Consider the following 24,946-nt stretch of genomic DNA (forward strand, 5'->3'; position numbering starts at 1 on the left):
CTTTATTGGGGTAAAACTAGGACTATTTATAGTGTGGAGACAGTAGAAGAAGCCTTAGCTGATAGGTACTTTTAGGATGCCTCATTTACATAGGGCGGTGGGCTTCTATAAGGCTATCAGACAACGCCTGATTAAAACCTGGTAGCTCCTGTGCCGGAGGGCATGTATCTTGTGACGGGCATTTCAAAAGTAAGTCAGGGAGGAAAGCAGAAGGCGCCCCGCTTAGAAGAGGAGTCTCCCCAATCGCGCCGAGCCAGCTTGTGGCTATCTGGACATGGGGAGACTGCTACCCTAAACAGCAGGGGTCCCCAGCAACTATCACTTAGTAAGAAGTTAATGAATGAAATGAACACTGCTTTTTTTTAACATTTAGTACCAAATACATATCAATTCCCTTTTTGTTTTATTAATGGGTTTCACTTGTTCCAGTAAGTAAATTTGGAACTTTGAGGGCAGATGTCATTCTCTCTCTCTCTCTCTGAAGAAAATTTAAATAAACCTTGTCACTTGCTTTTAGTTATGTGGCTTTCAGTAGACTTTTAAAATCCCTAATTTTGGGAACCACTCAGCTAACAGCTAACAACCTGTTAATAGTCTCCCTCCCTACCCCTTATTGTAGATAATACCTATAATATGTGGGTTATGGTGATAATAGTTGCCTAGATTGTATTTCAGGGACTTGAATGACACTTTTGTTGAAACCACACACATCTCACTTAAGCCTAAGTAGCTGCCATTTTGACATCTGGAGACTGAAAACTTTACCCTGAGATCATGTTAACTGTCATTTTATGAACATGTGTCCTATGGAGAGGCATGAAGTTTGTGCTTGCACAGGGCACTACTTCACCTCAATCACCTTTCCTTACACTACAGAATACCCTGCTTATTTACCCCATCAATATTCCCTAATCCTATCCAACAGGAGACAAATTTAAGACTTGTGTGTCTAACACGACCATTGACCACCTTGGGAAAATGTCTTCTGCAAAACTCATTTCAGTTATTTGCAGTGAGCAAAATGGTTCTAGTTTACTAACACTTAATCCTACCACAAACGTAGTCAGATCATTGTGAAGACAAAACAGATCTGTTCATCTTATTTATATTATAGTTATGACCACATTTTTTTTTTTTTTTTTTGGTCTTTTTGAGACAGAGTCTCCCTGTAGCCCCAGCTGTCCTGGAACTCACTATGTAGACCAGGCTGGACTTGAACTCACAGAGATCTGCCTGCCTCTGCTTCCTGAGTGCTCGGATTAAAGGCGTGCGCCACACAGCACGGCTTCCACATTTTCTTTTAATGAGAGGAATGAATAGGAGGATAATCACTCTGAGTACCAAAATGCTGAGATGAATTTTGTAGAAGAGACAAACCATTATCTCCTTTATAAAATGGTTCTACATGTTTCTGAAGGATGTGGTCCAAACAGGGTCTGCAAGACATTTTTGAAGGCATCCAACTCCCAGACCAAGTTCAATCGTATGATAAGCAAATAGATTCCAGAACACAGAATATAATTTTTGAATTTCATTAGCATAATGAAACACCTGCTTTGAATTTGTAAAATTTTAAATTCCTGTCTAAAAATAGGGAATGGAAAATAGAAATAGCAAAAAGAAAAAAGTTCTAATTACATTGTAATTTGTACGTTATTGTAATTTACTTTTGGTCACAATGACATATTACTTTACCACAGACTTATGGAAATTTCTAAAAAAAATTTATCTGAAGGCAGTGGGGTGGACCACATGCTCTGTGATTCTGTAGTCTGCCATATTTTAAAGGGAAAAAAATTCACAAGATGTCATTGCTTCTTCCCACATATATAGATATCATGAGACAATAGGAGGAAATGGTATTCAAGGGTCATAGTGCAATGTTTGACACATTAAAAACTAGTCTACATGGTACTTACTTTTTCCCTAAATGTTTGCCTAATTTATTTTTTTAAATTGAAGCCATTATTCCTACAATTCTTTATTTTTATCTACTTAATTTAATTTTTACTTACTTCATTTATAAGCAACTCTAACAATTATTTATGAGGAGCTCCTTTTCTTAGTAGATAGTTACTAATTTAATAAAGATACAGGTGTCTACCACCTGTCCTATGATTTAATCAATGCACATAATATTATCTGAACTTAAAGAATAGGCAAGTGTATTTATACACTCACAAAGAAAAGTTTACATTTATTTATTTATTTATATACAATTTCAGCTAGGTATTACCTTTGTGAAGCAAGATTATATTCCTGAAAAGTCAATTAGGGGCTTCTTTTTAAAGATAGCCTACTAAAAGAAACAAATGGAGCTGTTTGCAAGGAAATTAAAGTTTTCATTTAAATTCTACTCAACTCCTACAAGACCCTTTTAAAAACAACAAAAATCAAACATACACACACACACACACACACACACACACACACATATTCATTCCTGGGTCAAATCTTATTTCAAAACTAATTATACTCACTGATTACTTTAACTCTTAACCTGATATTTCATAAAGCAGGTAGGGAAAATGAATTACTGAGAGACTATAGCAAGTAGAAGTAATAAAGATCTACTTATTTATAATTGTTCTTTACACAATTAAATTTGACCCTTCTTGTCTGTGGGCTCCATATCCATGGATTCAACCAAGTGTAGATTGAAAATATTTGGAAAACTATGTCTATAGTAAGCATATATATATATATATATATATGGGGGGGTCATTATTCCTAAAAACAACAAAATATAACAACCTTTATATTACTTTTTATACTGTGTTAAGAAATGTGGATATTCTAGAAATTAAAATATATGAGAAGATATGTACAGATTACTTGCAAATATAACACCACTGTATATAAAGGGTTTGTGCATCAGAAAATTTTGGTTATCTGTGTGAGGTCCAAGAGCTAATATAGATGAATGATTGTACTTTTATCACAAAAGAATTAAACCAATTATAAACAACTCTAAGAGAATGTGAGGAATAATTTACTATCCTCTACATTATACATTTACTAAGAATAATTCTTTTAATAATAATTCTTTTGGGTTTTTATTTCCTCCACTCCTATTGTTTTCTATGGAATGGAAAGCAAAATAATATGCACACTTGCATTATGCTTTTTTTTCCTAACTATGTATTTAAAACGAACTATTCTATGTTGTCACCTCTTTTTTCTATTCAGTGTATAATGTGTAAACACTTTCTATTAAATAATATATGCAATAACAACATCTGACATTTATTGAGCACATAGTATTCTTAATGATTTATCTAATGATGTCTTTCAAACAACCTTGCTTGTTACACATTATTATCACTGGAATTTCAAAGATGTTTTGGCCTGCTGGGTGTAGTGGCACATGCCTTTAATCCCAGCTCTCTAGAGGCAGGGGGATCTCTGTGAGTTCCAGGCTAGCCAACCTGGTTTATATAGCCAATTCTAGGCCAGCCAAGGCTGCATAGTGAGACCATATCTCAAGAAAAGATGTTTTGGCTAAAAAGGGTTAAATAACATGTCCAAGCTCAGACAAGTAAGAAAAAAGGTAGTGCTTATGCTCCTTTGTTTTAACCCAAAGCTTTCTCTCTCCATTACTTTATCTGCCTACTAGAGAAAAGATAATTTTCCCCCACAGATATATTTATACTATAACATTCTTGATAAGTTTAAACTACCCATTTAAATTTAGACTAGGAACTGAAAAACAACTTGAAAAATTGGATTTCATTGTCCGAGTTGTCAATATTCTTCATTTCTCCCACTCTTCAAATTTAAAGCAAACCTCTGCAATCTGTGATCTTCTTCAATTAACAAAGGCGTACTCCACACCTAGGCCACCATGCATACGCCTTTATGTAACGTGTTTTTTCTCATCTTGGCCATGTGTGTCCTGCCATGTTGTCTTGAGTCCCACAGTACTGAGGATGAAGCCATGTTCCTCTCCTCTGTCTAGCTGAGGAATTCTTTTCTGGGAAACTTCACTTGAGAGATGCCATACTGGTTGCTTTCACTTAACTTGACCACAATAAACATCTAAAAGGAAATACTATATTATTCTGAATAAAGTGAGCTCATTACTGTAATTTTCAGAATAAGAACAATTTGTAATGCTCAGTATTCTATCTGTTCCTCAACTTTTTCCACTGCAATCTTGAAACCTGATTTGTTCTGCATATTATTCTGTTGATGATAAACCAAAAAGGATAAACATTTCTTTTTCCAGAAAGTCTGAAGAGGAACAAATATAAGCAACCAAGTCTCCCTCTACTTCCCTTAGCACCGTAAGTAAAGCAATGAATGGGTTGGACTCTTGGCTAAAAGCTCATTTAAAAACCATGAGTTAACAGTATATCTATTCCTCTTATTTACAAAATTAGACAGATATTTGATACAATAGCTGCTGGAATAATCACTTTCAATTTGAGGTCAAAATCTCAGATGACTACAATGTCCACCCTGCATTAATGAAACAGGTCATTGTGCCATTGGTACTTTGGTACATGAGAGACTGTAAGTCACTGGCCCATGGAAATAAATGCTCACACTTGCCAAATTTCATTTTTCAAAGGCAAAGGTTATGATTTGTATATAAAATGTTCCAAATATGAAAATGTTTGGTTGAATCTATATAAACACTCTATTGGCCAAGTTACCTCGTTAATTGGTGAGATTTAGCTTTGTGGTCAGTGGTTGACATCCACTGAGATCCAGATTATAATAACATCAACACTGAATGTTGATTTTGAAATCTAGTATATTTGGTCATGGGATTGTTGCCTATGAAATCAGATAACATTTTGCATTACTTGACTAGTTAGACGGCATCATGAATCAAAACTACTCTGTCTCTAGGTCTGAGAAGTATGTGGTTCTGATTCACCTGTGCAAACAGCTGGTCCCATCTTTGTCCTGCATAGTGCACCACATAGTAGTCTTATGAGTATGCACTGATTTCACCCACCTGGTCTCTTCAGGTAAATCCAGAGTCTCTAAAAAAATAAAATAAAATAAAAAAGGGAAATGGCTTAGACAATTCATTGCCAATGTGCACACCGGAACAATCTTCAAAACTGGTTATTTATTATTTATTTAGAGACAGGGTCGCCTATGTAGATCTGGGCTGACCTTGTAATTGCTATGTAGCCCAGGCTGGCCTTCAACTTGCAACTTACTGCCTTAACCTCCCAAGTATTGGAGTTACAAATGTGTGCCATTATATCCATTTAGAAAGTTTTAATTTAAGTATTTTTATTAATGCTATAATGGGTGAATTTTGATAAGAGATGTGTGATGATATTTATTTCCATACTTCACTGGATGGTTTCTTTGGGGGGAAATGGCTTTATTAAATTAATAAATAAGTCTTCATAAGAATTGGACTGATTAATTTCTTCTCAAAAATAATCTGTATATGTCTAAAAGCATGTAAGGGCCTAGCAAAATTGATGATTGACACAATTGGAATTTGACTTAATATTTCAGTGCCCTGCCTCAGGGTTCAGTTACTAGTCATTGGAGTATGTCTGTAAGTGTAAATAGGTGGCCTATTTGTCCATTTTTATTATAGCAGAGGACTCAGTTTGAGTATGACATGATGATGGAAAGCCTTACAAAATTTATTGATGTTGAGAGATGAAATTGAAATTATATCATATGCCTAGAACTTGGGAGGTAGAGGCAGGTGGATGAGGAATTCAAGTTTATCATCAGCTACATAGTGAGTTCAAGATCAGCCTTGGCTATATGAGACTCTGTCTCAGTACCAAAATAGGGCTGAAGAGATGGCACAGTAGTTAAGAACACTGGCTGTTCTTGCAGAAGACCCAGGTTCAAATCCCAGCACCCACATGGCAGCTAACAACTGTCCGTAACTCCAGTTCCAGGGGATACAAACAGCCTCTTCTGTCCTCCGTGGGCATTGCACGACAGGGGTTCACTTACCTACATGCAGGCTATACACGCATACACATAAAGAAAAAGAACTAAAATAAAGTTGGGCATTGTAGTTCGTGCCTCTAGTCCCAGTACTTGGGAGGGGCAGGTGGATCTCTGTGAGTTCAAGCCCAGCTGGCACTACAGGGAGACCCTGTCTCAAAAACAAAAACAAAACAAAAAAACAAAAACAAAACAAAAAACCTAAACTAAACTTTTAACATTCCAAACTTTATAGTGAGTAGTAAAATTATAATTATAATAGTGCTCCAACTACTCGGTGAGGCATAGTCATCACTAAAAATAAAATGAAAAGTTTGAAGTTCTGAAGAAGTTTTAAGGTTTCTGAAGGTCACACATCTAACAGGCAACAGAGTGAGGGTTTTAATCTAGATCAACCCATTCTGAACTGTATGCTTTTTCCCAATAAATGCTTTCGTTTCATGCAGTGAAAATACATTAGTAAGTATTAAATTACATACTGTAGGAGTCTATCATTTCTTGGCATAAACACAAATGTATCTCCAAATGTTAAATTTTCTAGCTGAAGAGTTATTGTGACAAGTAATATGTAGATAAATGAAAACTCTTAAACACATCTTTTATCACTAGATTTACATATAGTAACTTTCCTCCAAATAGCTCAGAACATGTTTAGTTTCAGAAGTGAAACATCCATTTGGTTCTTAGTTCATTACCTGTCTTGGATTTTGGAATGTGTCTATGAATCTTATTTGAGGAACTTGAGAAGTAAGCCAATGGGATATGACCCAGATACTTGGATTAGAAATTTGAGGCTGGAGAGCTGGTCCAGCAGTTAAGAGCACTGGCTGTTCTTCCTAGCACCCACATGGTGGTTAAGAACCATTCGTAACTATAAAGAAACAGTCACAGAGTCAATGAATAACCATTTCAGTTTTCACATTCCCAGACTCAATAGATGGTAGAAGGCCCCTAAGTACCCATCTTTCACATTACTGATGTAATGTTTAAGTTGTGTGGGCTAAGACTATCACATTCTTGAGTATGCAAAAATTTCTTTTATGATGATTATGTAACTGAACTCTACCTCAAATACCCATGTCCAAATCTTATAACAAATTCTATTTTTCACAAGGAAAAATATCCAGTATTATTTATTTTCAAAAACACTAATGTTGATTCAAATAACAAAGCTGTAAGGAAAAAATCTTAAATGAATAGAACTGATTCCAGCATATCCTTTTACCTCCTTTCCTGTTCAACAGAACCCCATGCCAACTGTTAAGTGCTACAAGTAAGTGGTCACTAACACTTCAGCCAGGGCAGGAGAGCGCAGCACAAACAGCAGAACAGCTGTGTAGACAGGAGGACAGGGCCTCAGTCATGTTTGATGGTCCTACTATAGTAAACAGCATAAACTGGATATTTTTTCTAATTTTCTAGCATCTTATAGAATTAATTTCATTCATTAAATCAAGATATCTTAGTTCCAGTAATCCCACACATGTAAAATTATGTGATTGACAAGACTGAGAGGTATAAAGCAGAAAGAGTAAAGAGGAAGTAGCCACTTGTCCTTAAAAAATTATCGCCTTTAATCCCAGCACTTGGGAGGTAGAGGCAGGTGGAGCTCTGTGAGTTTGAGGCTCGTCTACATAGTGTGTTCCAGGCCAGCTGGTGCTACAGGGAAACCCTGTCTCAAAAAGACCAAAAAAAAAAAAAAAAGTTATAAAATAACAAGAGAGGGACTAACACTACCAAACCCACCTGTCTAGTAAAGGAACAGAATAAATAATCTGCACATCAATCTACAAGGTACAGATAATAAGGAAATTTATAATCTTTACATAGAAAGGTAAACGTGCACCTGGACATTGCCAAGATTTAGTGGACTGGGATTAATGGGATTCAGACCTTAACTACAGAAGAAAAGGGGTTTACCCACATAAACACGTTTAACCCGTATGCTTGAACAACCATAATCAGAAACTAATCATTTTGAGTTATTTAAATACTGTCCCAGGGGGCTACAGAAATGGCTCAGTGGTTCAGAGTACTGGCTGGTCTTCCAGCAGATCTGGGTTTGATTCCCAGCACCTATATGGTTGTTGGGGAACCCTGCTGTTAATGTCAACTCCTTTCTTAGCAGGGGCCTCCTGTTCTCTGCCTGACTTACCTGGAAAGTGCCTCCAAGCACAGATGCCTGACCTTATTTGGAGCATGACCTTTGGCATAGTTACCTGCAATAAAACTGCCCCCAGGTTTTTTTCTATATGATAATTAGGCATTGCCCTATAGCCAGATGATAGGATCCCCCTACCACATGTAAATAAAGCATACTATGAGCACCTAACAGCTGAAGCTTTGGCTGCTGCCTCCACAGTATATTTTTCCCTGACCCCCACTGAATAAATGGAGCTGTATCACTAATTCTGACTCCCCAAAAGGTCTTTTCTATAATTCTCACTGGCCATCCTGACCCCGTTTGTCACTTCTGCTCCCTTTGTTCTCATGGGTCAGTGGCCAATGGCCTATGAGGGGAGGGAAAGACTCACATATGGTGGCTAAGAGTCATCTGTAACTTCAGTCCAGGGGATCTAAAGACCTCTTCTGGCCACTGCTGGCTTTGCACAAGAGTGCACTTGTATGCATGCAGGCAAAACACTCATACACATATAATAAAAATAAATAAAATTTAAATACTGTCCCAGATAGAGGAAAATTACAGATTATTATAAGAAATATTTTGAGTATGGGTCATCTATGGTTTTGAACTCTAGTGACATTTTATTTACATTACAAAACTGTGACTCCTGCTTTCCCAACATCAAATTAGACACTAAACTTACTAGGCTACATTATTGGGTTATAAGTTGTGTAAGCTCTCTGGTACAGATTGCAGAAGGACACACACAAAAAGAGAAGGGTGCATATACAAAGAAAAGTGTTGTAAGAATTGCTATTGGATTGGGAATATTCACTGTTTTAAAAAATAACATATGCTCTATATTAAAAACCTTGATTTCCTTCTGACTCTCAGATTAATTCTAGAATTATTAGATAGATAAGTCTCTGGAAAAAGAAATAATAATCATAAGAGCCAGAACAGGTTCACTTAGATTATTTCATTTTAAAGTAACCTCATTCATCTTATTAATAGGACTAATAGATCAGACAAATGTGGAAAGTTTATATTTCTTAATTTCAGAACTTTGGTGGGTTTTCTCAGGATATGGTGAAGAACAAGATGATAGTGTGGCTAACTAGATTTTCTTTCATTATTACCAAGAACATTATGTGTTTTCAGGCTTACATTTATAGTTTATTACTTAAAAAATGGACAGGAGGTCTTAGCATCAGATTTCACACAATTCTTTTCTTTAATGGTAAGAAGCACAACTGTCATAAAAATTCCTAGGTGAAGGGCAGTCACATAGCTTCTAGGGCCCAGATATCACTATAATAGAATAGAAACATAACCAATCAGTCTCTGAAGAACAGAGACTGAAAATTCCATGCAATTTCTAAGAATGGGGCTGCTGAACAAAGCCAACTAGTCTACCTGAAGCTGTTTACCAAGGCTCGTTCAGGGCTCATTTCTGGATGGAAATGGCATCCTACAGAGTTGCCAGTGGAACTTAAAGAAAGCTAGCAAATAATGGGCAAACTGGGATGAGCAAGCCAAGGCCAAAAGGTGAAAAGCTGCCACCTGCCCCTCTCTCCATTGCCTTCGTTTCAAGGTCTCCTCAGGAAGTGCTCTTACTGAGCCTGAATGAATGCCCATCTTGTTCAACAACCACTGATGAGATTCCTTTCTGCAGACTCCAGGTTGTCATCATGTCTTTGACCTCTTCATTCTCCTCCAGACAGGTGAATAAAATGATAAATGTGTTCATCAGCTGAACAAAGAGACTCCAAAGAGAGGTCAGAAGCTTCCATGTCCTTGGATGCCAGAAACAAGTCTTGGGGCAAGAAATCAGGAGAAGATTCAGGCTGTATTTGGGGGCATTTAGATTCAGGCCACCCACCATATAGGGCTTCTCTGTGAATTAGCTGGGTAGAGTTAACTTGGGGCAGAAAAGAGCAGTCAGGAAAGGTTGAAAGTGGAATCTTCCTTTGGTCCCTTTCAAAATAAACAAGCAATTTAGCCTCGACCCTTTATGTATTGTATTAACTGTGGATTTTCATAGGGAGGCATATAAGGAACATGTCTGTCATCATGGATCTTCAAACATTTCATCAGAACAAGTGCACTTCAATAGTGTATTGATGAAGAGCAAAACCTCTGCCCTCCATGCTTTCCAGCAGGGTTTCTATACCCCTTGCTGCACCCTTATCCCCTGCTGGCAGGACATTTAGTCCTTCCTGTAGTGCTTCTGCAATGTCCCCAAGGTTAGGAAAAGATTAGGCCTGAAGAAGGCCAGCTAGACACTCTATCCAAACTGAATCACATAACTTGTCTTGGCATTTTTTTTTAATGCATAAGGCATGGAATAATAACAGTAACTCAAAAAACTTTGAGCTGAGAAATTTTTTTGCTAGCAAAGGTCTGTGGGAAAGCTGAATTATCCACACACACACACACACACACACACACACACACACACACACACACACACACACACACACACACACACACACACACACACACACACACACACAAACACACACACAGTGATAACAGCCTCAGCTCCCTACATGGCCTGACCTCCCCTTCTTTGGTCACCTTTGTTTCAAGGAAAATGATGGAGTCCTTCTTCCTCTGCAGTTATTTGGAGGGATGGCTTGGTGCTCTACATTCCATATACACCCCTAGTCAGCTGACTCTCTTGTCTCTGTGAACTTACTTGGTTACTTGTCATCTTGGAATCAGAATGACAGCTGCACCAGATGTAAAATCACTTTCTAAATAGCTCTATAAAACAATGTTTTTCTTGATAGGTACCAATAGTGAACTGAATATGTGTATTAGGCATGAACACACTTTAATTAGCTTGGCTCTGTGAAAATATAATTCGCAGTGAGGAATAAGAACACAAAGTGCCTTTGAAAATGTAAACTGTTATTCAAATAGCAAGCAATGTTATTACTATCCCAGGGACACAAAACTGTCTTTTCAGTGGCCATGGGATTGATATACACAAGTTACTAAATTGTGGTATGTGGGTGTCTGTATGTGTGTACGTGTGCATGTGTGCATGTGTGTGCATATGTGTTTTCCTAAAATGTTCAGTGTGTTTAGTAACTTTTAAGGAAGAATTGGCTTGTTGGATTTCCTTTCATTTTCTCCTTTGCCCTAGGAAAGTTCTTGCTTTATATTTTGTGCATGTTAGTCAAGCCCTTATTTGGCACTTGGCAGCTCTTTGCTCTGCCATATTGCAAATTCCTTGACAGTGGGGGAAGCCTTTTGATCACCTGGATAGTCCTCTGATAGCTACCACAGAAGTCTGCAATGTGAACTGAATGGGACTGAAGGGATACCAAAAAGAGCTACTGACTTGACAGTTGACCCTAGAATAACACACGATTAATCATCTCAAGGAGCCGAGTGGGCATGGTGGCATATGCCTTTAGTCCCATCACTCAGGTGGATGAAGCCGCCAGATTTCTGAGATTGAGGCCATCCTGGTCCACATAGCAAGTTCTAGGTCAGCTGAGGTTATAGGGAACCCCTGTCTCAAAACAAAACAAAACAAAAATGATCTCAGGGAGTTTTCAAATGAAAAATATGTAATATACACTAATGTTCTCAAGTAAAAGTAAATGCTCTTTTGAAAACTAGCAGCAAGTTCTGATTTTCAGGTTGTTAATGATGTGTATTAGAGCTAATTTTGTGAGACGAATTGTATCATTTTCAGGAATTTATTATTTTATCCAGTCATAATGCTATTTTGTATCAGAAAAGGTCAGTTAAAGTCTGGAACATTTAGAGGAAGATTGGCAGGTAACTTTTCTGACAACTAAAAAGGAACGTAATTAATGAATAAATATTGGATTTAGCATTAGAAAGTAAGCTGGGGCAGTAGCTTAGTGATAAATCATTTTCCTTAGCATTTGCCAGGTCTTGGGTTCAATTCCCAGCACCAAAACAACACTAAAGAAAATACAAGAAAATAGTATAAGAAACAAAAGAGAAATTTTAAGGCTTGATAGAGTTGGTGATCTTCAGGAAAATCTTTCATTTATTATTGGTGTTCGTCTATAAAATTGGGCTAAGCAAGTCTGGTATAGTGGCTGGCACTGAAATCCCAGCTCTCAGGAGGCTGAGACAAAGGATCACCATGTTTGAGGTTAGCCTGTGTTACACTGTAAATTCCAGGCCTGCCTGGTCTAGGAGTATGATGGTATTTCCAAAACATGAACAATCGCACAACAAAAACGAGGTAAGCATGCCCACTTTGTCTATTAAGATGTTTATAATTAATGTAGGAGTACTCATAGCTTGTCTAGAATAATCCTATAGTTGCTGACTCATCCTCAGCGTACATACAAAACAATGGATTCTTCCTTGTTGGAGAGAGGTTAGGTTGATGTACACACACACACACACACATGCACACACACATACACAATGCATGGCAAGAGGCAAGAGGAGATGAGAAATGAAAAAGAAAAGCAAAATGGAGCTTGATGTTAAGAAGTTTAGGAGGAACTGTAGAACGTGGATCATAGAATAGATGCTAAATAGAATTTCATAAGTATAACCAAAGATGCTAACTTTGAAATAATTTTAAATTGTTGAGCTTTGCTTTTTGATCACAGAATCAAACATAAATTGTGGCTGAGGGGCTTATATATAAAGGTTCCAAAAAATCAAAAATTGTACATGAAGTACTTTTTAAACTATGTTATACAAATACCAAGCTATATTAATATTGAGTCTATGATGCAAGTGCTTATGAAAGATGCTACTTATCTGTGGACAACGACTTAACATTCTTCTACTTGCGGACATAAGTGCTCCTGGTCCAAATGTTCTACAAAGTATTATTTTCTTTGCAGCAAAATTTTAAAAAGTTAGTATTAGTAGTTGTTAGAATCATCCTAGTGTTTTCTGCATTGTTTTCCTACTACATAACATGAAATTCCAAAAAATAAAATATTATATGTTCTTTAATCAATGATTACCTTTATTAGTCATGATTATGGGATTAATAGCATGCTAGGTCCAAAGCACTGGGGAGAGAGAACAGGCTTGATAATTGTTCTGAAGAAAATTATTATTATTATTATTATTATTATTATTAGGATTACTATTATTACTAAACAAACAGAAATCAATTGTGTGGAACAGATCATAAGTAATTTCAGAAAAAAATCAAACAGGTCAGAGTAGTTCAGAGAGAAAGCAAATTCTGAGTTGGATCTTGAACAGTGAGATAGCATTCAACTTGTCAGAAAGAAGCAATGTTATTTCAGGGGCCAAAGGACTAGAGACAAAGGCATGGTGATGTAAGGACTGAGCAGGATTTCTATCTATTGCGGGAGAAGGTTAATTTCATTAAAAAGAACACATAACGGAATAAATTTGAGGAAATAGAGTTCAATCTTAAAATTGTCAGAGAAAATTCAGGGTTATATGGTAGGAATAACAAAGTTAGTAAATATTTTGAAAGAAAGATAAACATGGAGGATCTACCATAGAAGGGAACCAAAGAGGATGGTAAGGGCCCTGCGGCCATCTCAAGTGGTGCCCTAATGTACCAAGGCACCAGAGGCAAGACAAGAAGTGCTGCCTGTGTCCTGGCAGTCTAGCATTGGTGATAGCAATTCTATTTACAAACATCGTTATCCTATTAGATTTTAGGCTTAACAGTGTGTTGCAACTGAACATAGGACTTACACTTAATAGACTATCCCACAAATCACCATTCTTGTCTTTCCTATAGCTGAACTTCTTTAAGTAGTGAACTATTCCTTTCTGGAATGTCTCCTTACCCAGAAAATTCTTGAGAAGATTCAAATATAAGCCCAGTAAGATGAAAACCAACAGAATTGAGGTAAAATAGGTAGTGGGATGTATTAAGAGAAACATAAGCTTATTGGAACATGTGTGATGACTGAAAAATGAATGGCAAGTAAAAAGTGAATCAGGAAGCAATAGCCTGCCTCTAATGACTGAACTGCTGATTTTAAAGTTGCCGTTATGTCTCTTCTGAAAGAAAGGCTTCCACCTGTGCAAGACATTTACTGACTTGTATAAAACTGCATCAATACTTCCTGTATTTGAATAGGCATGTCTTCTGGTTTGGAGATGGGTCGGGAAGGATGAAGTCAACAAACTCTTGTGATTACTTCAAAACACACAGACAAAAAAAACCATCCTAAATAGGGGAGAGGAAAGTTTCTATTTGGCACTAAAAGCAATAGAAAACATAATAAATTTAGTAATCTGTTATTGGAGGTAAAATTTGATCAATATATCTTTTAAGATGTTTCTTTCTATTTATATTCCCCTTTAGCCAATTCTCTACAATGTACAAATTCAGTATCCCTCGGTTATTGCCTGAATATTTTCCATGTACCAAGCCCTTGAGTACAGGAATACAAATAATAGTTTTTATTTAATGGTTACTTGTTGTACACTAGGACCATTGCCTACAGTTCTTTCAACACCCTTGCAAAAGAGATGCATTATATGCAAAACCATTAAGTCTAATGCCATTTCATCACTGCATTGCAGCAAGGTTGCCAAATCACTAGGAGGTAAGAACTCAATGTTACTGAAAATTAAACAATAAGAATTGTATTCATTGCAGTAAGAAATATCATGGATGCTTATTTTTAAAAAAAAAAATATTGAGCTTTTTTACATTTCATACAACAGTTATGAACTTCAGACCCCTTCTCCCACCCATACCCCCACACATCCCCAGTCCATCGGACTTCATGCATTCTGCCATACATGTTAAGTCCTATCCTGTCATATCCTGTCAAGCATTTGTACTCAGATGTTCTTCGGTGCTAGTTCATCCACTCGAGTCTAGTCAGCCTATCTAGAGATCGTAAGTAAGGTCTATTCTCCCTCTCCGATTAGTAATCAGTCTCCAACTAGGGCTGGGCCACTGCCCATTTCCCTTGCTCCACTCTGGTCTCTTGTATGATTGAGTTGGCATGGGTCTTGTGCTCAATACCACAAGTGCTGCAAGTTCACATGTGCAAGCTTCCAGTGGCCTGAAAACCTCTGCTTCCCCGTGAACCTGGCTCTTACAATCTTTCCATCCCCTTCTTTTTCAATATTCCCTGAGCTATGGATGAGGTTTAATACAGGAGTCCTATCCAAGGACACACAATCTGCAGTCTCTTATTCTCTAAAGCTTAGCCAGTTGTGGCCTTCTGTGTGCATCACACTCTGCTGTATAAGGAAACTTCCCTGGTTAGAGTTGAGGGATGCACTAGTTTTCTCTCTACCCCCTGTTCCACTATGTTCCATGAGCCTTAGGTGTAGAGGTTCCACTATAGGTATATCATTTACGACTGGGCATCTCTTATATTCTCTGAAAAAAAAAGAAGCTTCTTTGATGAGTGGTGTACTGTATACTTGTCTGTAAATATAAGAACCAGTATTTAGCATATAATTTTCATTTGTCTAGAGAAATGACAGAGATAGGGTTTTGTCTAGGATCTATGACTTCTCCAGAGCCATGTATATTTGGCTATACTTACAGTGCCACCCATGAGTTCACTCCTCTTTAGAGGGCTTTAAGTCCAATTAGATAACCGTTGATTGCCCCACAGATAACAGAGCACTACTACACCAATAGAAGTAGTTTGCTGTGCCAGTCATTATGGTTATTAGGCTCTAGAGCTGGGTTGGCCCATTGATTGATTATCTCCCTTGGCAGCTTACATAGTATCCTTTAGAACCATGAGAGATAGACTTCAAGTAGAAGGCTTCCTGGTCAGTTCCTGCTCCATTGCTCCAAGTCCTGTGTCCAAAGTATATCCTATCTTCAGCAGTAGGGTCTTATCTTCTAGTTGTGGGAGATAACTAAGAGTTCTGATGATAGCCTGTGTTATTTTGGGAGTCTCATGGACTACTCTGACCAACCACTTGAAGGGAGGTCTCTCCTGTCTGGCACTGTGCTCCTTGCCATGCAGCCCCCAGGTATACACATGCAGCAAAGTTCAGACACCGTATGTGCATTTCTCAGGGGTTCCTGAGCCAACATATTTCCCTCTGGCTTCCCTAGCCCCCACTCAAGCTCCATTCATCTCTCCTCTCTCTACCCAATCCAAAGACCCATCCAAAGACCCTGCTCCTTCCCCAGTCCAAGCACCCCAATATCCACACACGCCCCCTTTCCTGAGTTCCCTCCTCCCCCACCCCTGCATAATCATTTTTAATGTATTTTAGGACCTTTTCTCCATCATGCTGCCATTTCCTCTATAAACAATTTCCTTCTATTGATTTTCCATCTTTTTGTTTTCACCATTATATTTTTGTTTGCTTCCCCTCCCTATCTCCCATCTCTTTTCCTTTCCTCCCTCCTCCCTCTTCTCTCCTCCCTTCTCCCTCATCTCTTTCTGAGTGTCCATATTGTTTCTGGCACTCCAGTTCTCATAACATGCACCCAACATTTCTTAACTATTAGATTTAATGTAACAAAGAAAATAAAATATTTATTGTTGGTTTTTCTTTCTTGTACAACAAGAATAATCTCATCTGTCCTTGATTTTGATAATGAGTTTAGGAAAATTGTAAGCCAAAATGTCTTTGGTAAAACAACCTTTAAAAATATTATCAGATCCTGAAAAGAATAATAAGAATTTATTTAGGGCTCTAGGATTACTACAAAAAATTATCAATGAGCAAATTTATAATTAACTTCTCATCTTAAGTCTTAGTGATTAATTTAACTACCAAAAGGAATCAAGTCCTTTAACAATTGTCCATAACTCCAGTTCCAGAGGATATGACTCCTTCCATGTATCAATGCATTTTGTACATGACATGGGTGCACTTACATACATGCAGGTAATACATTAATATACATAAAATGAAATAATAAAATATTTAAAATTTTTTGAATGTCACCACTTTCAAATGTACTTTTATATTTTACGTGTTTTGTCTATGTGCATGAAGCTATATGCCTATACACATATTTTAGGATTTCAATTTTTGAAGATACAGAAGTTTAAAAAGTGCTGAAATTAAGGAACAGAAAACTAGCTCTGTAGCTTCTAGAGATATTTTAAGTGCTACCCTTTTTGTGACAATCCTCGGTGTACATCAGTCTTCCTAAAGACAGCCATGAGTAAATAAATAACTTCAGGAAAGTGTTCTAGGTGCTGAGATCAATGTTTTTGCTGGGTCTGAGAGGCTTTCAGGAGGATGTACTCAGTAATTCTGACAGATGGTAAGAATGGGTTTATTTCCTGAGCCTTAAAAGTGGTTTACTGATGTGCTTTGTATTAGGTAGTCAGAGAACAGGCATATAATGTAGACACAAGTTGGCATGTATAATAAATGGCAGGTAACAGAATGACTAAAGATGGGGGTAATTAAGAGACGAAGCTGAGTAGATGGAGAAGGGTTGGCTTTTAGAGTCTTTGAATGCCACATGAAGGATCTGGTTGTCACTGGGGGTTTTTGCCAGTGTCACACTCAAAGGAGTAATGATCATGGAGGCACCAAGTAGGGACACATAATAGGCCAGATGAAAGTTCCAATGCTATCTGCTGCTTTAGTCCTAATTATGCTCTGTATCTCCATGAAAGAGAAGTTATTATAGGAAGCTCCAGTGTGTTCGAACATGGAGCTCAGGGATCTCAAGTCTTTTCTCTAAAACTCTGGACAGAAGCTTAGGAATCTCCAGACTCAGTTAAGTACTTTATCTCCTGGCAAATAGTGACTGAGGAACCTAAAACGGTCCACTAGGGAGATTCTTATCTAGAGTTGCAAGCCATATGTTCTAAAAATACAGTGATGAACATAGTTCCCTATGTAATTGGAATCTTGGTGCATTGCCAACACAACTCAACAACAGTCCAAACAACTCAACTTATTATTATGGTAACACTGAAGGAATAATGTTAAATTTTAAACAAGAGATTGCTAGCTTCTACCATGGAATAATGTTTGTTCATGTAGTGAAAGAGAACTTCCAACATCATTAATAGTTGACTGCATCAACTGGAGTTTTCAGAAGCAGAATGCACTAGAAATAGTCTCTGGCATTTGTAGACACAGTTTTTTAGTTTCAGGTTATACATAGCAGTGATCATAGTAAAAGAAAAAAAACCATTGGTGCCATCATTAATAACTAACACTGACTGAATACTTACTACGTGGCACACAGAGATTTTATCTATAATTCTTACAACAGTCTTATGAAGCAGAAACTATTGTTGACTTTATTTCATAGATGAGGATACTGAACTTCAGAAGACTCAGTACTGTGCCCAGAGTCAGTGACCCATGAGTAATGAACTGAAAGTACTTCATTGTGGCTATATAACAATAGTATCCAACTGAAGGGCGATTGATTTTGCCCCACTTGTAATTCCAGAATACTAGAAAGGCATAAAGAGGAATATTTTATATAAGTCTTTATTGCTAAGGTCTCTAATTATGTGATCTATTTACTTGCATAGCTCCCATCCTTTCCCAAAGGACATTTAAGGGCTTGGCCTTGAATTTTAGAAGATAAGTTTGCTACCACTTCTCTTAAAAGAAAACTCTAGAATGAGTCCCATAGTTGGACAATGCCAAAGTTCCCATCTGGAAGTGATACCATGATTGTACATGGTTCAGGGGGATTGGTAGTATTCTTTACTGTCCATTTTGGACTGAGACAAGAAAAGATCATGCGTACCTGGAGTACTAGTTCATGGGCTATGACTCTGGTGACCCACAATTTATCATCAGCAGAAGATGCCTTAGGGTCAAACAGTAATAACATCTCTCAGCATCTGATAAGGCCTCGATTTTCCATGATTTAGTGTTCAAGTAAGGAATAGCAAGTAAATCTAAGCAATACCTGCTTATTATGAACTTCACATCAGGAAGATTTTTTTTTCCCTGTCCCCAAAATATTATGACTTTTTCAGTGTACACAGGAAAACCTTTTGAAAACATTGCAAAGCATCTTGAAAGTGGCATAGTTCTTGGTCACTCTGATAATAATACCCATTATCAAGGAAAATAAGCTCTCTCAATACAATTTCTGTCAGTTAGCAATTTGTTTTCCTTGAAAGAGTTTGTATTAGTCACTTTTCTGTTGCTGTGAGAGAAACACTGACCCAAGCAACTTATAGATGGAAGGGTTTATTTGAACTTATGGTTCCAAAGGAGCAGGAGTCCATCATGGCCAGGAGGCATGGTGGCAGAGGTGGCTGGAGGTGGAGCATAAGCTAAGCTCTACATCTTCAAGGAGGCATAGGAAGCAAGAGAGCAACTGGAGATCTGGCAAGGCTTGCGAACTCTCTAAGTCTCCCACCCTCCAGTTACATGCTTCCTCCAGGATACCCACACCTTCTAAGATCTCCCAAAACAGCACCACTAACTGGGGACAAAATGTCCAAATACTTGGAAAATATGAGGGACATTTTCATTCAGACCACCACAGAGCTGAACTCTGAAAATACTTTGGATGCATTTCTGGCAAAAATTAATTTAAAACATTCATACATGATTTCATACATATTAGTATGATTAAAAATTTTTTAATATGGGGCTAGAGAGATGGCTCTGCAATTAAGAGCACTGACTGCTCTTGCAGAGGACCTGGGTTTGGTTCCTAGCACACACATGGTGGCTAACAAGTACCTGTAACTCCAGTTCCAGGGGATATGATGTCCTCTTCTGGCCTCCTCGGGCATTGTTTGCATGGGTGCACTTATGAACAGGCAAAACACTCATATACATAAAATAAAAATAAATGGGAAAAATTTTTAAATAAAAATGATCAATATCTATTTAATGTTTTAAATACTTTGCAATATATTTAACTCACTTCTCAAAGTGTGTGTGGGGGGGCAGGCTAGAGCTATGGCTCAGGTTAAAAGAGCTTGCTGCACCCATGTTGGGCGATTCATAACCTCCTGTAACTCCAGCTCCAGAGGATCCATCTCCTTCTTCTGGTCTCTTCGACCTCTGGACACACATGCCATATACATAAAGAGACACACATACACATAAAGAAGTAATTTGTTTTAAAAAAGAGGAGGGCAGGTTGAAGAGATAGCTCAGTGGATAATAGTACTTATTCTGCAAGCATGGGAGCTTGAGTTTGAATCCCCAGGATTTACAAAGCTTCCAGTTTAGTGAGAGACCCTATTTCAAGGCAATAAAGTGGAGAATGAGAGAGGAGGACACAGGACATCTTACCCTGACCTCTGCATATGTTCATGTCATGCACTCACACACTCATGTGCATGCACCACATAACATGCCACACACACACACACACACACACACACACTACACAGTACACACCATATGTACAAAAAAGAGAGAGCAAGGAAAAGGATTTTGATTTTAGGAGTATACCTTTTAGAAACAATCTCTGCAGTCAATATTTCAACAGTCAAATTCATATGGTTTCTATTATGAGCAAGAGTTGCCTCTAAGGCAGCAGAGGAAAAAAACCTCTGAGTGTAGATTCTTTCTTACTTCAATTTTATTTTCCTTTACTTTTGAAGGACATTTTTTTTTTTTTTTTGGAAAAGTGAATTTCTACCTCAGGTATAATTTACATTAATTTGTGTTATATGTGCCTGTGTTAATATATATGCACATACTTTGTCAGAATTCATATTGGTTAGAAAATTCTGACTAATATTTATTTAATCTTCGAAACCTATCAGGCCATTTTTAATAAGAACAATTTGACTAAAATGGAAGATAATTCTTTTTAAAATTTGAAGTGGATTAAGTCACTTGGCTTGTAATGACATTGTCTGAAATTACTGTTGGTTAATTCTCCTAGATAAATGGAAGTATTTATAGCAATCAAAAACTAAATTAGCACTAATAAACATTAGTATTCAATAACTTTTCCAATGTGAGAAAGACTCCTTTTCTAAATTGCATTGATGGTTTTCTATTAGCTGGATTATTTCCCAGACCCATTAGTATTGTTTACAGCTGCTTGTAGTTTTCCAGAAGCTATATGCTTCTTCTCATTGGTTTTAAAAAGATTTTTCATATGATCTGCAATTAGTGTAAGTTTGGTGATGGCTACTGTCAGTCTTTCATAGACTTTTGACTTCGAGGACACATTGGGTAAGTGGAGTTTATCATAGCTATACTAAAGAGTATTTATAACCGGAAGCGTAATAATACTGTGGAAGCTTAGAACATAAGAATACATGACTGGATACGTCTTTTGGATTGTTCCTTTAGGCTTTCTAAGGAAACTTCACAGGAGTTATGGTGGAGGGGAGAGGTGAAGGAATAATATAAGGTGTGTGCTCACATGTTCAAAAGAAAAAAGCTTTACAATTGTCAGAAATTCCAAGAACTAACCTATAAAAATTATGAAAGGTAGGTCAATTTTACATGTATTCAAGATTATAAAAGTTGTGTGTTTTGTTTTTTAATATATAAAAGTAAAACCAAGATAGACTATGAGAATTATCTCCTGTCAAGACCTCCTACAACACCAATATTAAATGCTCTTCCCAGTGTCTTTTGTGTAAGTGCCAATCCTATCTTTCAACCTTGAAGGACAATATAGATAACAGCTGGAGGGACAGATTTTATTTTTTGATTACATAAACATTTGATAAATTTAAGAAAAGACTGCTGGTTTTGTAAAAATATGGTGTAGAGGGTGCCAGAAAATGAATCCAAATCTAATATGCAATGCAGATATTTTGACCTTAAACCTGATAAAATAGTGGGAAATGACCCATACTACAAAGACTTCTCATAAGCACTATTTTTTTTTCTATACTCAAGCAACATCTCTGAAACAAATGATTCCTTCCTGGGTTAACTCAATCTCGATGCTTACTAAAATCGCATACAAACAGGAAAGAAATCAAGCAAGTTCTATAAGCAAATACAAAGACAGTGATGTGGAATGTGAATATATTCAATTTGGGGAGTGGATAGTTGGCATCAAAGCACTTGTCATAAAATTCAAGTAGCTTCAATGATGCCTGAAAGTCATAATGCATTTGATTACATTTGTCAGCATTCATAGATGGACACTGGTGAAATGGAGATCAGAGGTGGTCTTTGAATGACAGCTCCTTGACACAAGTTTATTCCTGATAATCCCTCCTCATAGAAAGACAGATCACAGTTTTCAAGATACTGAGTTACCTTATTGTCAATAAGGATAAAAGGTTTTCTCAAATATTAAAACAAAATTCAGTCTTGAAATTTTCAACAGCCCTGCATTTTCTGTTATAGTCAACCCTCTAGGTACTAACCTATAAGTTTCAAGTTACACTGGCCCATTATGAAAATCTACTTGAATTCACCAGTATGATGAACTCTGAAACATGATACCTAGCACTCCAAAATTACAATCATAAACATAATTTAATTAAAATAGACTCCAAGACCATGTGGGAAAATCTTCAAGAATTTAATAGTAGACCAATAGAATGCCAGAGAGGACAGGGAAATAAACCCATACATCTATGGTCACATACTTTTAATATACTGGGAAAAGATGATACATTTAACAAATGGTGGTGGAAAAACTGGATATCCTCTGCAGAAGAACGAAATTAGAGCCATACGTTTCATGCTGCACAATAATTAATTCAGCCAGGTGTAATGGTGCACGCCTGTAGTCCCAGCACTTGGGAGACAGAAGCAGGTGGATCTCTGTGAGTTCAAGGCCAGCCTGGTCTACATAGTGAGTTCCAGGACAGCTGGGGCTACAGGGAGACCCTGCTTCAAAAAGACAACAAAAAAAATTAATTCAAAGTGGATCAAAGACCTTAATTAAAAACCTGAAATACCGAAACTGCTAGAAGAAAACTTAGGGAAAGTACTTCAACATGTGGCAAGAATTTTCTGAGTAAAGCCCCCAATAACATAGGAAATAGCCCCAAGAATTGACAAGGGTGATTACATGATATTTTAAAAGTTCCTACATAGAAAACTATCAGTACAGTAAACATAGCCTGCAAAGTGGGAGAAAATATTTGATACCTATACTTCAGACAGGGGATTAATATCTAGAATTATAAAGAACTGCAAAAATTAAATACCAACCCTGCCCCCATCAACCAATAAATGGGTCAATGAAGATAACAAACAGTTCTCAGAAGGATAAACACAAGTGAACATGAAATATTTTAAAAAGTATTTGATATCCTTACCATGTCAGGGAAATGCAAATGAAAAGTACTTTGAGGTTTTTATCTTACAGCAGTCAGAACAAATAACACCAAGAAAACAAATGACAACAAATATTGGTAATAATGTGAGGAAGGAGGAACCCTTATTCACTGTTGTTGAAAGTGTAACCTGACTTGGTCACTATGGAAAACACTGTGGAGATTTCTCAATGAACTAAAAAATAGAGCTACCATATGATCTAGGTGGGCGTATATCTAAATGACTACTTCCTACCACAGAGATTGTCACATATCCATGTTCACTGTTGCTCTATTCACAATAGCAGGGAAATGGAATCATCCCAGATGCTCATTTAAAGATGTATAGAAAGTGAAGATGTGGTTCATATACACAATAGAATTTCATTTAGTTATAAAGAAAAATGAAGTTAAAATTTGCAGTCAAGTGTATGAAAGTGGAAAATATGTTAAATGTGGTAACTCAGACTCAGAAAGACAAACACCATATGTTTTTCTCTCATATGTGGACTCTAATTTCTAATTTTTATATATGTTTAAGACAGGAGGTAATAAATGTGAGTAGAGGTCGTGAAACTAGAACATGGTTCATGAGAGGAGAAAAAGAAGCCTTAAGGAAGTGGAGCAAAGAGGAAACTAGAACACATGTGATATGAAAGTGGAAAGGGAAATAGTGAGGCAGAAATGTAAAAGTGAGTGTGTGGGGTCTTTCCCTCCCCTCCTGGGTTGTTGGCTACTAGTCCATGGGACAAAGGGAGCAGAAGCGACAAACGGGGTCAGGATGGCCAGTGAGCACTGACGGAAGAAAGCCCTTCCGGGGAGGCAGATTCAGTGATATAGCTCCAGATTCAGTGAAACAGCTCCGTTTATTCAGTAGGGGTTAGGGAAAATGTAGTGTGGAGGCAACAGCCAATGCTTCAGCTGATAGGTGCTCATAGTATGCTTTATTTACATGTGGTAGCAGGATCCTATCATCAGACTATGGGCAATGCGTAATTATCATATAGAAAAAACCTGGGGGTAGTTTTTACTCCAGGTAACTATGCCAAAGGTCATGTTCTGAATAAGGTCAGGCATTCGTGCTTGGAGGCACTTTCCAGATAAGTCAGGCAGGAAGTGCCTGCTGAGAAAGGAGTCAACCTTAACAGCAGGGTTTCCCAACATGAGTGGGGGCAAGGAGATGGAGGACATGGGTAGATTTTGGGGAAGGGAGTAGAGAATTAAAAGTAATTATGTGTGACAATGCCATTGGAAACTTGCTACTTTGTATGCTGTGGTGGTTTAAATGAAAATGTCTCCTATAAGCGCCAAGTACTTGAACACTTGGTCAGCTGGTAGCACTGTTTGGGGTATCTGGAGGAAACAGGTCACCGGGGCGGGTTTTGAGAGTTCATAGCCTTGTCCCACTTCCAGTTTTGCTCTTTGCTTCCTGCGCATGCTTGAAAATGTGGGTTCTCAGCTTTCTGCTCCCACTGCTACCTGCTATGCCTCCCCCACCAGCATGGACTCTTATCCTCTGGAACTGTAAGCTAAATAAACTCTTCCTTCTATAAGTTGCCTTGGTCATGCTGTCTTATTACAGCAACAAAAAAGCAATTAAAGTGTATGCTAATTAAAAATAAAGAATTTATAGGATCCACTGCTCACTCCCATGCAGTTTGTCTTGAACTTTAAAAATTCCAATATATCCAGTAATTCTCCCATGGTACTTAGCTAGTAAGCAGAAAAAACAAAATTA

At 37.4% G+C, this 24,946-nt stretch overlaps 1 pseudogene; it reads right to left on the minus strand.

Moving 5' to 3' along the window:
- The window catches only part of LOC103732031, a 78,773-nt pseudogene that overhangs the window by 16,971 nt on the left and 36,856 nt on the right, over window positions 1–24,946 (minus strand).

This window comes from Nannospalax galili, unplaced genomic scaffold (genome assembly GCF_000622305.1).
Source record: "Nannospalax galili isolate Female #2095 unplaced genomic scaffold, S.galili_v1.0 scaffold1014, whole genome shotgun sequence".
NCBI classification, from domain to species: Eukaryota; Metazoa; Chordata; class Mammalia; order Rodentia; family Spalacidae; genus Nannospalax; species Nannospalax galili.